At 36.4% G+C, this 10,996-nt stretch overlaps 1 protein-coding gene across 5 annotated transcripts in view; it reads right to left on the reverse strand.

Annotated features, from left to right (window-relative positions):
- The window catches only part of LOC106877319 (tyrosine-protein kinase CSK), a 342,382-nt gene that overhangs the window by 320,670 nt on the left and 10,716 nt on the right, over positions 1 to 10,996 (reverse strand). For 2 of the 5 annotated variants that reach the window (XM_052966141.1, XM_052966140.1), the window contains exon 1: positions 6,530 to 6,678. The exons of 2 other annotated variants lie outside the window; for them this stretch is intronic. The gene's annotated coding sequence lies outside the window, so the exon portion shown is untranslated. Of the gene's footprint in view, positions 1 to 6,529; positions 6,679 to 10,160; positions 10,182 to 10,996 lie in introns of those variants that run through there. One more of the 5 variants, XM_052966143.1, reaches the window with a different exon arrangement.

Raw genomic sequence — 10,996 nt, forward strand, 5'->3', positions numbered from 1 at the left:
TGTGTGTGTGTGTGTGTGTGTGTGTGTGTGTGTGTGTGTGTGTTTTCAGCATACACTAGTAAGAATGCAAATATGATATTCCTATAAACCCGTTTTTTTTTTAGAAGGAACTGGAAAAAAGATCTCATGCTCTTTATACTGAGCAATGCAAATAGATTCACTCAGATATTGTAGTATGATGTTGCGACTTTCATTCCTGTTTTCAAGGCATTAGCCATGTAAATCGATTACTGTTATGTTTATGTCTACACCCAGATAATCATACAGGTCGCGCACGCACACACACACACACACACACATGCGTACGCACAAACACCGCATATGTACAGAAGCGATAGAGAGACCGAAAGAAAGATGAATGAATCAAATGACAGGAATTTCGTTGACTGTCATAGAGATGTCAACCAGTTGTATTGCAGCTGAAGGATGGCTGAGACTTCTAATATGGACAGATTCGTGCTCGGAACTCCAAGCTATCTAACTAGTTCGATGCTCCACTTCCAATGCACTCTCTGTCTCCCTCTCTCTCTCTCTCTCCTGCCGTATATACCCTACAAAAAGACCTGAGACAGACAAAAGATGAGGGGTGAGTTCAATGCCTTGTGAGGATAGATGTGCATTGATAAAATATGAACTCACGTCTCTCCAGTTCGGAGAACAGTGTTAACGGAAGCTTCATTTGAAACCAGAACGACTGATCTTCAAAGTGTCCTCAATTCACTAGTGAATTGAGGACACTTTAGACAGCCCATTTTTCAATAAACTGATACATTAACATAATTTGCTAATTACACTGAAATGATTTACTGATTAATTTACTTCTACAAGGATGCTAAAACCAAAATGATACGTTCGCTTTAGTAAAGAAAAAAAATTATCAATTGAAATGAGATGAGACATTCACCCTCCACAAATACACACGTGATATGCCCCTCCCGCTTCCTCGTTGTCTGGACACATTGTAGAAACCACTCAACCGTGGTCTCGACAAAATACGGCGCCCCCAATCACACTTCATGTGAACAATCAATGAATCTTTCGGGTGGGAGGAAGCAGTCAGTCACGTGCAAATGAAACAAGGGAGCGATCTACTAGAAACACCAGCCAAATCGCACCCCCACCAAACACAAACTCTTGAACAAATAATACATTGAATAATGTTAGTCCTTAATATACAAAACATCTCAGATCATAAGTCTACTCATTCAGAAAATACCTAGGGCTAAACAACAAACTACACCCAAATAGGAAGCAACTAGAACTGATCGATTTGCAAGAAATATCTACATCTGCTTCAAAACTCTAGCGTCTTAAGAAAAGGCCACATTGAATAGCGTAGTCCTACACTATATTTGAAAAGAAAATGACTGAATAGTTATAGCTAAAATGTTTTTGATCAGATCTGACCCAGTGTTTAACAACAATAAACTGACAGCGCACGCTCACATTTTTATCTGGAACAGTTCTGTTGTTGTTTGAATATGATAACCCAAAGGAGCTGCACTTCTCCTTTAGTCTAAGGGAATCATGTGAGTGAGAGATGCTTAAATGATGCTTTTTAAAAGAATTTCTTTCCCTTTCTTTATTTTATTTCAAACCACCACTTCGATCAGTTCCTAAGAAAGATCCACTCCTCCTAACCTCTATCTTGTTTCTCTAGAGACGAATGCAGTGGGCTTAGTTGCGCGTAGAAGGGCATAACAGTAACTGCATTTTAATAATCATGTGGAATTCAAGCAGTTGCCAATCAGATAACAGAATGATGCTGTGGTATGCAGCGATCGAGCATTAGAAACAAGAAATAACGTCGGGCCACAGCACTTCCTCTCTCTCTCTCTCTCTTCTTTCTCCCTTTCTACGCGTCACATGGAGAGAAGCATGCCGAGTTAGTCACTCCTTCCTCCCCGACACATACATACATACACCACATACCACTATTACTATCATAGGAACACAGCGGCGACGGCGGTAGCGACAAAAGACTAATCTACTGCAGTTCAAAGACAATAATAATGGCACTGTAGTGTATGTGTTGTGACAGGGACAAAACTGAGCTGGTTCGTATTTGGAGTATCTGTCTGTATGTTCGATGGCATATATAAACAAACGTACATATATATATGCATGCGCATATAAACATATATACATATAAACATATATACATACACACATTCATATATATACATACACAATATACTTTTATACACATATGTATATACACAGACACAGGCAAATATTTTGTGCGCGCACGCGCCTATGGTTACATGTGTGTGAGAATTATGTTTGTATACGAACGGAGAATATTGAAAGAGAAACTAAAAGGCATGAAAAAAAAAGTGGATTTGTGAATGAGAGAAGAGAATAAGAGAGGGGGCGAAATGGCGAGAGAGAAGACAGAAGAATAACATAAAAAGAGTTAGCATCAGTCAAGAGAGAGAGAGAGAGTGCGTGTGTGTGTAATTAAAAAAAGGCGGCTGCAATGAGAAGCCAACTACAGAAGCCGAACTTGGACGACCACTGATTTATTATCTTTAATCATTTCTTTAAACGAATAACAAAAGATAAGAGATTAAAGAACGTTATCAGATCAGCTAAGGTGTTTTATAAATAAACTGAGAAGCAAGAATACGTTGGAAACAATTATAATCTAGAGGAAAATGTTCGATTGATATATATAACGTGATAGATACTGTTAGGAAAAATACATGCACGCGTCTGTGTGTATGTTTAAGCCATTGTGTGTAGTTAAACACGCTCAAATGCGAGCAACACAAGAATAGAGAAATAGAACTAGCAAAAAGGGTGAGAGGAAAGAAAATGAAAGAGAAATGTGTTGCCGGCGATATCATGAAATAAATAATACATCAACAAAGGTCGTACCGACCACGTGAGGCGGACAAGAGCATTCACACTAAATATTTACGAAGTAAACTCATGCTAAAAATATGTACTTTTCCAATTTTTTCTTTTCTTTATATTTCTGCAAGTCATAACGAAAGATCACCATATGCTTTTTATGTTCTGTGTGTATGTGTGTGTGCATTTTTATCACGCAGTTTTCTAAAACTTCTCAGAATACTGAAGGCACGGAGAGAGAAGCTAATGTATGTTTATGTTGTGTATTAAACCAGTTTTTTTTCCTAAAGAAAGATTTTCCCCAACACCCAAAAAACATTTGTTAAATATAATTAGTCCAATTTAGTAGGAGTATCACTGCAGAAACTCCTGATTTTTATAGAACCACAAAGTATCGGGAGGTGGGGTCAAATGGGATTATGTGACGTTCATGGCTTTCTCGGTGATGAAGGGTATCAACGGCACAGTGAATAGTGGATGCAACTGGAAATCAAAATATAATTGAAGATCCAGCTACGCAGGAATAATAAACGACTATTTTGTCCTTCATTGCTTCTGTGTAGAAGGCGTAAGGTGGTTCAGACAAGGAAGAAAAGTAGCAATATAGTCAACCTCATTATTTTACAGGTATTATTTTATCTACACCCACATATATTTGGAGGATGAAAAGGAACGATCAACTATGAATTGCAACACTTCACTTATTTTCTATGCACCAACAGAAAGTAGACCTCCACCGGTCTGACTAGCACAATAAAAAAAATCAATGTGGTTGGAGAAGGCGTTTATTTCCAAAAGTTTGTGAAATACGCGTTTTAATCACGAGAAGAGTAACAATATTCAATAGCAACATAAAAAATGTTTAGCATATAAATATGTATGCTCATGTCTAGACAAGTAACTATATAGAAGTATACAGTCTGCACACATACTAACACCAAATACTTGTAAATACTTTCATGCACAACTACCCTGTTGGTGTAGTTGAAATTCCACTGAAGGAGCCTTGGATCTAGGTTACAAACGGGCTATTTCTCCATTGAGAAATCGAGAAATTAAACTAAATAATAGCATACACACATGCATGCATACATATGTTCTTGAAATAATGTTCGTGAATGGAAAAGAATTTCTTGCTAAGATAAAATGAAGGAAAATTAACACACATGTTGGACTAGAAATACAGCAGATCGATGTCTTGCTCTCCCGAAACATGTTTTCAAGATGAACTGAAACAAGAGTAGATAATGGATATTCCACTATGGTTGAGTTCAGTGTGTGTGGGTGCACGTACATGAGAGAGAGAGAGATAGTCAGTCTGAGTTCTGAAGAAAAAGAGAGAAAGAGTTAAAAGTTCTATTTATATAGCCAGTGTATAATGGAAAGTTGCTGTTCTTTCAATGATAAAAAAAAAACCTCATTGAAAAATAGTGAAGGGCTAAAACTATACTTGGTTGCACAAGGAATTCTACATTAGCTCTTTGTAGATTGCTAAGAAGCCAGAATTGCAAAACCTCACAGCAAGAGAAAACCAAATGATACAAATATTCAAGAGTGAATGTTAACAGTTGGCAAAAGGACTGATAAAAACAAACAAAGAATGCATACACAACACATCAGTGGTGTGTGTATGACGTTTATACAAGATGCAAATGAATCTGCATAATGTGTACTTTTGTACAAATGAGTATCTCGAGAGTGAATAAGCACTGATATAGTGTTTTGGTATACATGCAAATAAATGTTTTGTATTCAGTCATCATCTGTCCTCCAGTGAAAACCGAGTTGCTTCACAAAGTGAAGCATTTTGTTATAGAGTTCTGCACTGTAAACTGCAGCTTTGAAAAAATGATGAGCTAATAAGCAGTTTAATTTCCTGTATTCTTGAGGTCACACCAAGAACACATCTGCCGACTATCTGGGCAGTCAATAGAAGCAATGCCTGGACTGATGTGCCATAGCTAGTCTAACGTCTTAACTAATGGGCAACAGACCTTAACGACTTACAGATACTCATCATTATAGCATTTTGTCTCAGTCGCTGGTCAGTCCAAAAAGTGGAAACTTTTATGTCTGGTTGGTATACTGGTGTCATTCACATTACCGTGGTGATAATAGAAAATAAATTTGAAAAATTTTATAGTCGTTATCAGAAAAAAGAAACTGATCAAACACCAGGATCACCAATATAGAAAGTACAGCTGCGGGAGACAACAAAATATATATACAAGTTCTCTTTTATTTTCTATGCAAGTCAACTTCTAGCAGCCTAAGTGATGATAAATCAATGTGGTTAAATGGCATGTTTATTTCCAAAAGTTTGTAAAGCACAGCTCTGAATGATATAGTCATCTCACAGAGATAAGTAACAATTTCCAATTACAACACCAATTAAAAAGGGAAAAGAAAATCAGGTTTAAGTTAAACATATAATAGTGATGTATGTTTTTAAAACATTTCTTTTGTGAATGGAAAATATTGCCATGATAAAAATTCAAAAATTAACTGTGTATGTGTGGTCAATAACTTGATGGAATAAAAATACAGCAAATTGGTATCTTATGCATCTCGCATTAAGACCAAGTGAAATGAGCCCCCAAGAATAACGGGAGGAAGTTAATTTCAAGCCAGAGACCTGGCCGGCAACAGAGTGGAGTCCACTAACAGTAGGTGGTGTTACTAAAACCGACTGATTAAGTTTACCACCAAAGTAGGCCATGACAAAATTTGAACTCGGAGAACAAAGGTTTGAAACAAATGCAACCAGGCATTGTATCCGATGCTTTAAATTAGACTGGGCCAATTTACAATTTGGCAGCAGCAAGAAGGACGTTTGGTATTAAATCCAATCGTATTTTGCAGGGTGTCCTGGTTCACCCTATTAGGAGACAAGCCTAGAGAAAGGGGCAAAATACTTTGAGGTATATAATAACGATCAGAGTTCAAATCTCGCTATAGTTGACTTTGCTTTTCATCCTTCCCGAGTCGATAAAATAGATAGGAACCAATCAAGAACTAAAACTGAACACGTTATATTCACAGCGTTTTACTTTTAATTATAGATAATCTAATCTTTTATGCATATCTCTCACTCAACATACCAACCTCAATTGTTTACTTTAGTTTAGTCTTTGTAGGGTGGCTTTGTGTTATTTATTTTATCGATTCAACAAAGATGAAAGGCAAAGTCGATTTCAAGGTGTTCAACTCCTGCCAAGATCGACTTCGCCTTACATCCTTCTGTAGTTGATAAAATAAATTACCATTGGAGTACTAAGGTCGATATAATCAGCTGTTCCTCAGATTCCAAACTTCTGGCCTTGTGTCAATGTCAGAAACTATTATTAAGGTTGCGAGCTGGCAGAATCGTTAGCACACTGGACAAAATGCTTAGCAGCATTTCATCCGCCTAAGTCGACTTTGCTTTTCATCCTTTCGGAGTCGATGAAATAAGTACCAGTTGAGCACTGGGGTCGATGTAATCGACTAGTCCCCTGTTGTTATTATAACAATGAAGTAACAGTAACGGTATGAAGAAGACATTGCCTCGCGATTTTGAGTTGCAGTCTAAGTTCAAATCCTTTCTTGAGCAGATAAAAATGTTACTGTAACCGTCTCTTAAAATGTATCTATGTTAAAAATCATTATTTCTAAGAAATAAACATTAACTCACCGGTAATATATGTATCCAGTAGTTGACTATATCCCTCCAGTAACAACGAAATATCTATATGGTCGATCTACATAATAGAAAATGCGGCCAAATCTCCCAAAACCACATCTTAAAAAGAAAACACTTTGGATGATGTATAGTCATAGACGTATAATGTCTAAAAGAAAAACCGATACAGTAGTCACAGTTGGAGCGTCTCAAACACATAAATCTGTTTGATCAGCGCGAACCAGGGTTAAACAACTTCACAGCTGTCAAAAGCTCGCTTCCTAACAGCATGGTTTATTGTTGATAACCATGTTGTTAACCCTCAGTGCATCTCCGACTGAATACACCTATGATCAAAAGCATTATAGCTGTGACCATCCAGTTTTTATTTTTTTCTTCAGTGCTTCAAATTTATTTAGAACTACATTATCTTACTTGTCCGATTTTTTTTATGTGTTGTGAGTTGAGGAAGGTTATTTTGGCTGCTATTTTTAGCTGTTATTGTTGTTTAGCCTAATTGTAAAGACCCTATAATGAAAGCTGCTCTAAGTCATGACCATCCCGTTATTTTAACAGTATGTATTAGGACCGTGTTATTTAATTTGTCTCTTATTTAAGGAAGTAAGAGGTGTGGTTTGGGAGAGATTTGGCTGCTACAGCTAGCATGCCGAGCCTCCACACGATGTTTCCAAACAAAACAACACCGGACGGCTACCGCTGCCTCCAGGTAAAACAACAATATTTCACAGCTGAGCGAGGAGAAAATAGAGCGAAATTGGTTTTGTAGTTGTTCTATTTATGAAGAAGGGTTGTAACGATCAGATTCATTGGTGCTTATTTGTTGACAAGGAAATATTCATTCATCTTATGGATTTAAACTGAGAGGTCGATATAACGAAATAATCAGAACATCAGAGAAGAAATTATAAATTTTATCATAACATGGTCTCGTTTAAATGGACTTTAAATTATATATATATATATATATATATATATATATATAATTACACACTGTTATTTGTAATGACGATAACGGCTAGCGTCGATCATAATTACAGCAATGATTCGTATCGATCATAATTACAGAAATGGTTCGTACTGATCAGAATAACAACTATAACTGATTTCACTGTAGTCTAGAAAGGTCTGTGTTCGTGGGATTCTGCAGGTCCTCTGAGACCGGCGAGACCGACACGGTTTATAAGTTGATCAAAAAACAGAGACGAGTCAACGAGGGAGCCTCTATGCCAGTGGTACACAAGCTGACAAATTTTAGTCAACACACACGCACAAAATTCCCTTCGTCACTTTATTTATGAAAGGGTAGAATAGAGTTTGCATCCAAATCCCCCTTTTTTGGCTATAGTGTTGGAACAGTTAAAATGTTTAAAAACATTTTCATTTTATTAAGCACAGCAAATTTGTCCCCATACACGCAGCCCCTTACCTGTAAGACACACTACGTGATCGCACTATCCGCCAGAAATGGCAGCCAAATTTCCCTACTCCATCGTCTTCATAAAAAAGGCCATATTGAATAATCTGGCTCTATGCCAGAAAAAAAGACCGTGATACTCACAGCTTTGACGCCTTTTGACCATGTTTTATGGGCTCAACAACAAGGATAAGGAAAGGAATTACAGTGAGGGTTTCTGGCTTGAAAGGCCGAATCGGTTATCATGGAAAATATTCATCTATTGAATTAAAGTAACAGACGTAATGAAATAATTAGAACAAGAGTTTTATCTTGACAGAACATACTTTATATACTTTCTTTTACATGTAATAGAATCCACTGCAGGAAGGAGACAAGAAAATAAGAGATGAGTGGGTGAGAGATGTCTGATTGGAAATGGCGGGAGAGCAGCCAGCTTTGAGAAGAGGCCATCGTAGTAGCGGTATAAAATGTATACAGAGTCGACAGCACATCTGTGAACCAAAGGATTGAATAATGAGCTGGTGAGCGCCCTGTATTTCAATCAAACGAATGGCCTCTGGATGTAGTCTATAGGTTGTTTGCATGTAGAGCAGCAGCATCGCACCAAATGTGGGAGCAACACTTTAGAAGGGATCTCACACGAACTTAGTAGAAGGCTCGTAGTTGTTGGGGCTGAAGTATTTCCTAATCCCGAAATGAAAGACCAGCCTTTACTGTGTCAAATGTTCGTTGTGTTACCATACATAAAACGGAGACGAAGTTTTTTTTGTTACTGCAATTTTATTCAGTATTTTATTTTTCTAAATTGCTAAAAAAATAAGTCAGGATCTCCCTAAAATTCACAGCCACCCCTAACGTTTTACGAAATAACATAGGCCTACAAGCCGAAAAAACAAGCTTGTCATACCTGGAATGGATTTTATCATTGATCAAAGGTGACTCGGAATTAACATAAGAGCTCTGTGTCACCGCGCGATTTGTTAGAAACTGCAACCGAATCTCCACAAATAAGGCTGGCCATGGGCGAAACAATATAATAGTGAGGGAATATATTAAGGAAACTCGTATGTAAGTCAGTCGCATAGGTCTTTTAATGTAACAGACAAATCTTAGTAAAGAAAGCCTTAATATATTTAAAAGAAAGGTGACATATTGCAAATCTTGTATCATAAGGTAGGTAGCTTGTTTCAACAATAATAAAGACAGGGTGGCAACAACTAGATACTACATGAACGATTTCCTTGTAGTTACACGCCCATTCAAGTAAAACGAACAATTAAATAATAAATAAGGAGAGCCTTTTCAGTGGGTTTCAAACCTATTCTAAAATTTTTACAAAGGAATCTTTTTAGTTTTTTTTTGCTGATAGGGGTAACTCTGAAGATGTGCTTTTAGAGATATTAGTAGCAGTATCACCATTTCGACTGTGTCTAAATATGAAGATCCATTTAACTAAAAACTGTATTGACAATTACCTTCACTGATAATATCACTGAAGGTAATCAGAATAAAGAAACAATTTTAATTGCAAGAATTAATAATAACTACAACATTAATGTAGAAATCGCAACCACAGTATTAATATAGAAACAGCAATTTGAAACTTATCGCAATACTGTTATTAATATATCATAATATTAATATAACCACTGTATTAATGTAGAAACTGTATTCAGAATATATTGGTTATTATAGTAAAATTAATGTCTAGGTATAGTAATCATATAAATAAAGAAAAAAAGTAGAAGTAGTAGTATTCGTAGGAAAATGGTATCAGTAATATTAAATGTAATACTAAACCCAATACCCCAATACTAATCGAAATAATATTAATCTTAACAACAGGTCCTATTTATTGATCAAACTATCGATATTGGAGGTACTAACGGGAAACAACTTGCGCAAAACTATAAAAATGAGTTCTTAATTTTGAAGGACAGTCGTTAATTAGCACAGTATGGATAATTAAGGAAGCTTATCAAAGAAAAGAAATTAAGAATATTCGCCAAATAAAAGTTGTATTGATCGATCGGCAAGTAAGAACTTTGGCATTTGCGAGACTAGAACTACCTGCAATGACGGGAGTGGGTAGGGAGAAAGCGGTGCTGAAAAATTTAAGAATGTCTTTACAGCCAGGAAACAGAGAATAGGTTTTACATACTCATTCGCTCCACCTCTTCCTAAATAAATTTATAGAAATCATACCTGTACTTTCGAGTTTGAGTCTGTTTGGAGAGTGAGAGTGAGTGCGATTATATTACGAAAACGTTTGTTTTTCTTTTCCTGTTTCTATTTGAAAAAAAAAAAAAAAGGAAATCCACTGCCTGAGAGATCGGATTTAATTTATGAATAAATTCAACTGTTAATTGTCTATTTCCCATAAACACATTTTACTTCTGGATTACTGTTCAAGGACAACAACCGTAATAAAGACCAACAGACCTGTCTTAAGATATTACGGCTTCGCATATAGCATTGACCGCTTTTTTTTTTTCCACTATACACACAGAGGACAAGTGCAAACAAATGGAATTTTCTAAATCACATCGAACACTCAGATCTACAGCAAGATAAGATCGAAAAAGAACCATTAAATCTTACACACACATTTGCTCATATAGTAGAACAGAAGTAGAACTCAGCAACAGAATATATATATTTTTTCTTCTATTTGGCAATCAGTAGGGATTTACAAGAATTTCGTGTATGTTGCTTATAACGAATTATGCGTGAAAGTTTCAGCCCTTTTGTAATTATGTGCCCGCATACATGCATACATTATATATATATATATTTATTTATTTATTTATTTATTTATTTATTTATGGGTTTCAGCCAAGTGGCTGTGGTCATGCTGGAGCACCACCGTGATTTTCTGTCTTTATGCTTTGTTCTCTTCACGTTCCTTGCATGGTTCTTCTCCTGCACCTGATATAGTCCAATCAAGATTTTTGATGGCACATCTGGTGTATAAGAGAATTTGACATCGCTGCCCTAAACTGTGTCTCATTTCGAGCCATTGGTTCGTCTGGTATCGTGGA

This window comes from Octopus bimaculoides, chromosome 3, assembly GCF_001194135.2.
Source record: "Octopus bimaculoides isolate UCB-OBI-ISO-001 chromosome 3, ASM119413v2, whole genome shotgun sequence".
NCBI lineage: Eukaryota > Metazoa > Mollusca > Cephalopoda > Octopoda > Octopodidae > Octopus > Octopus bimaculoides.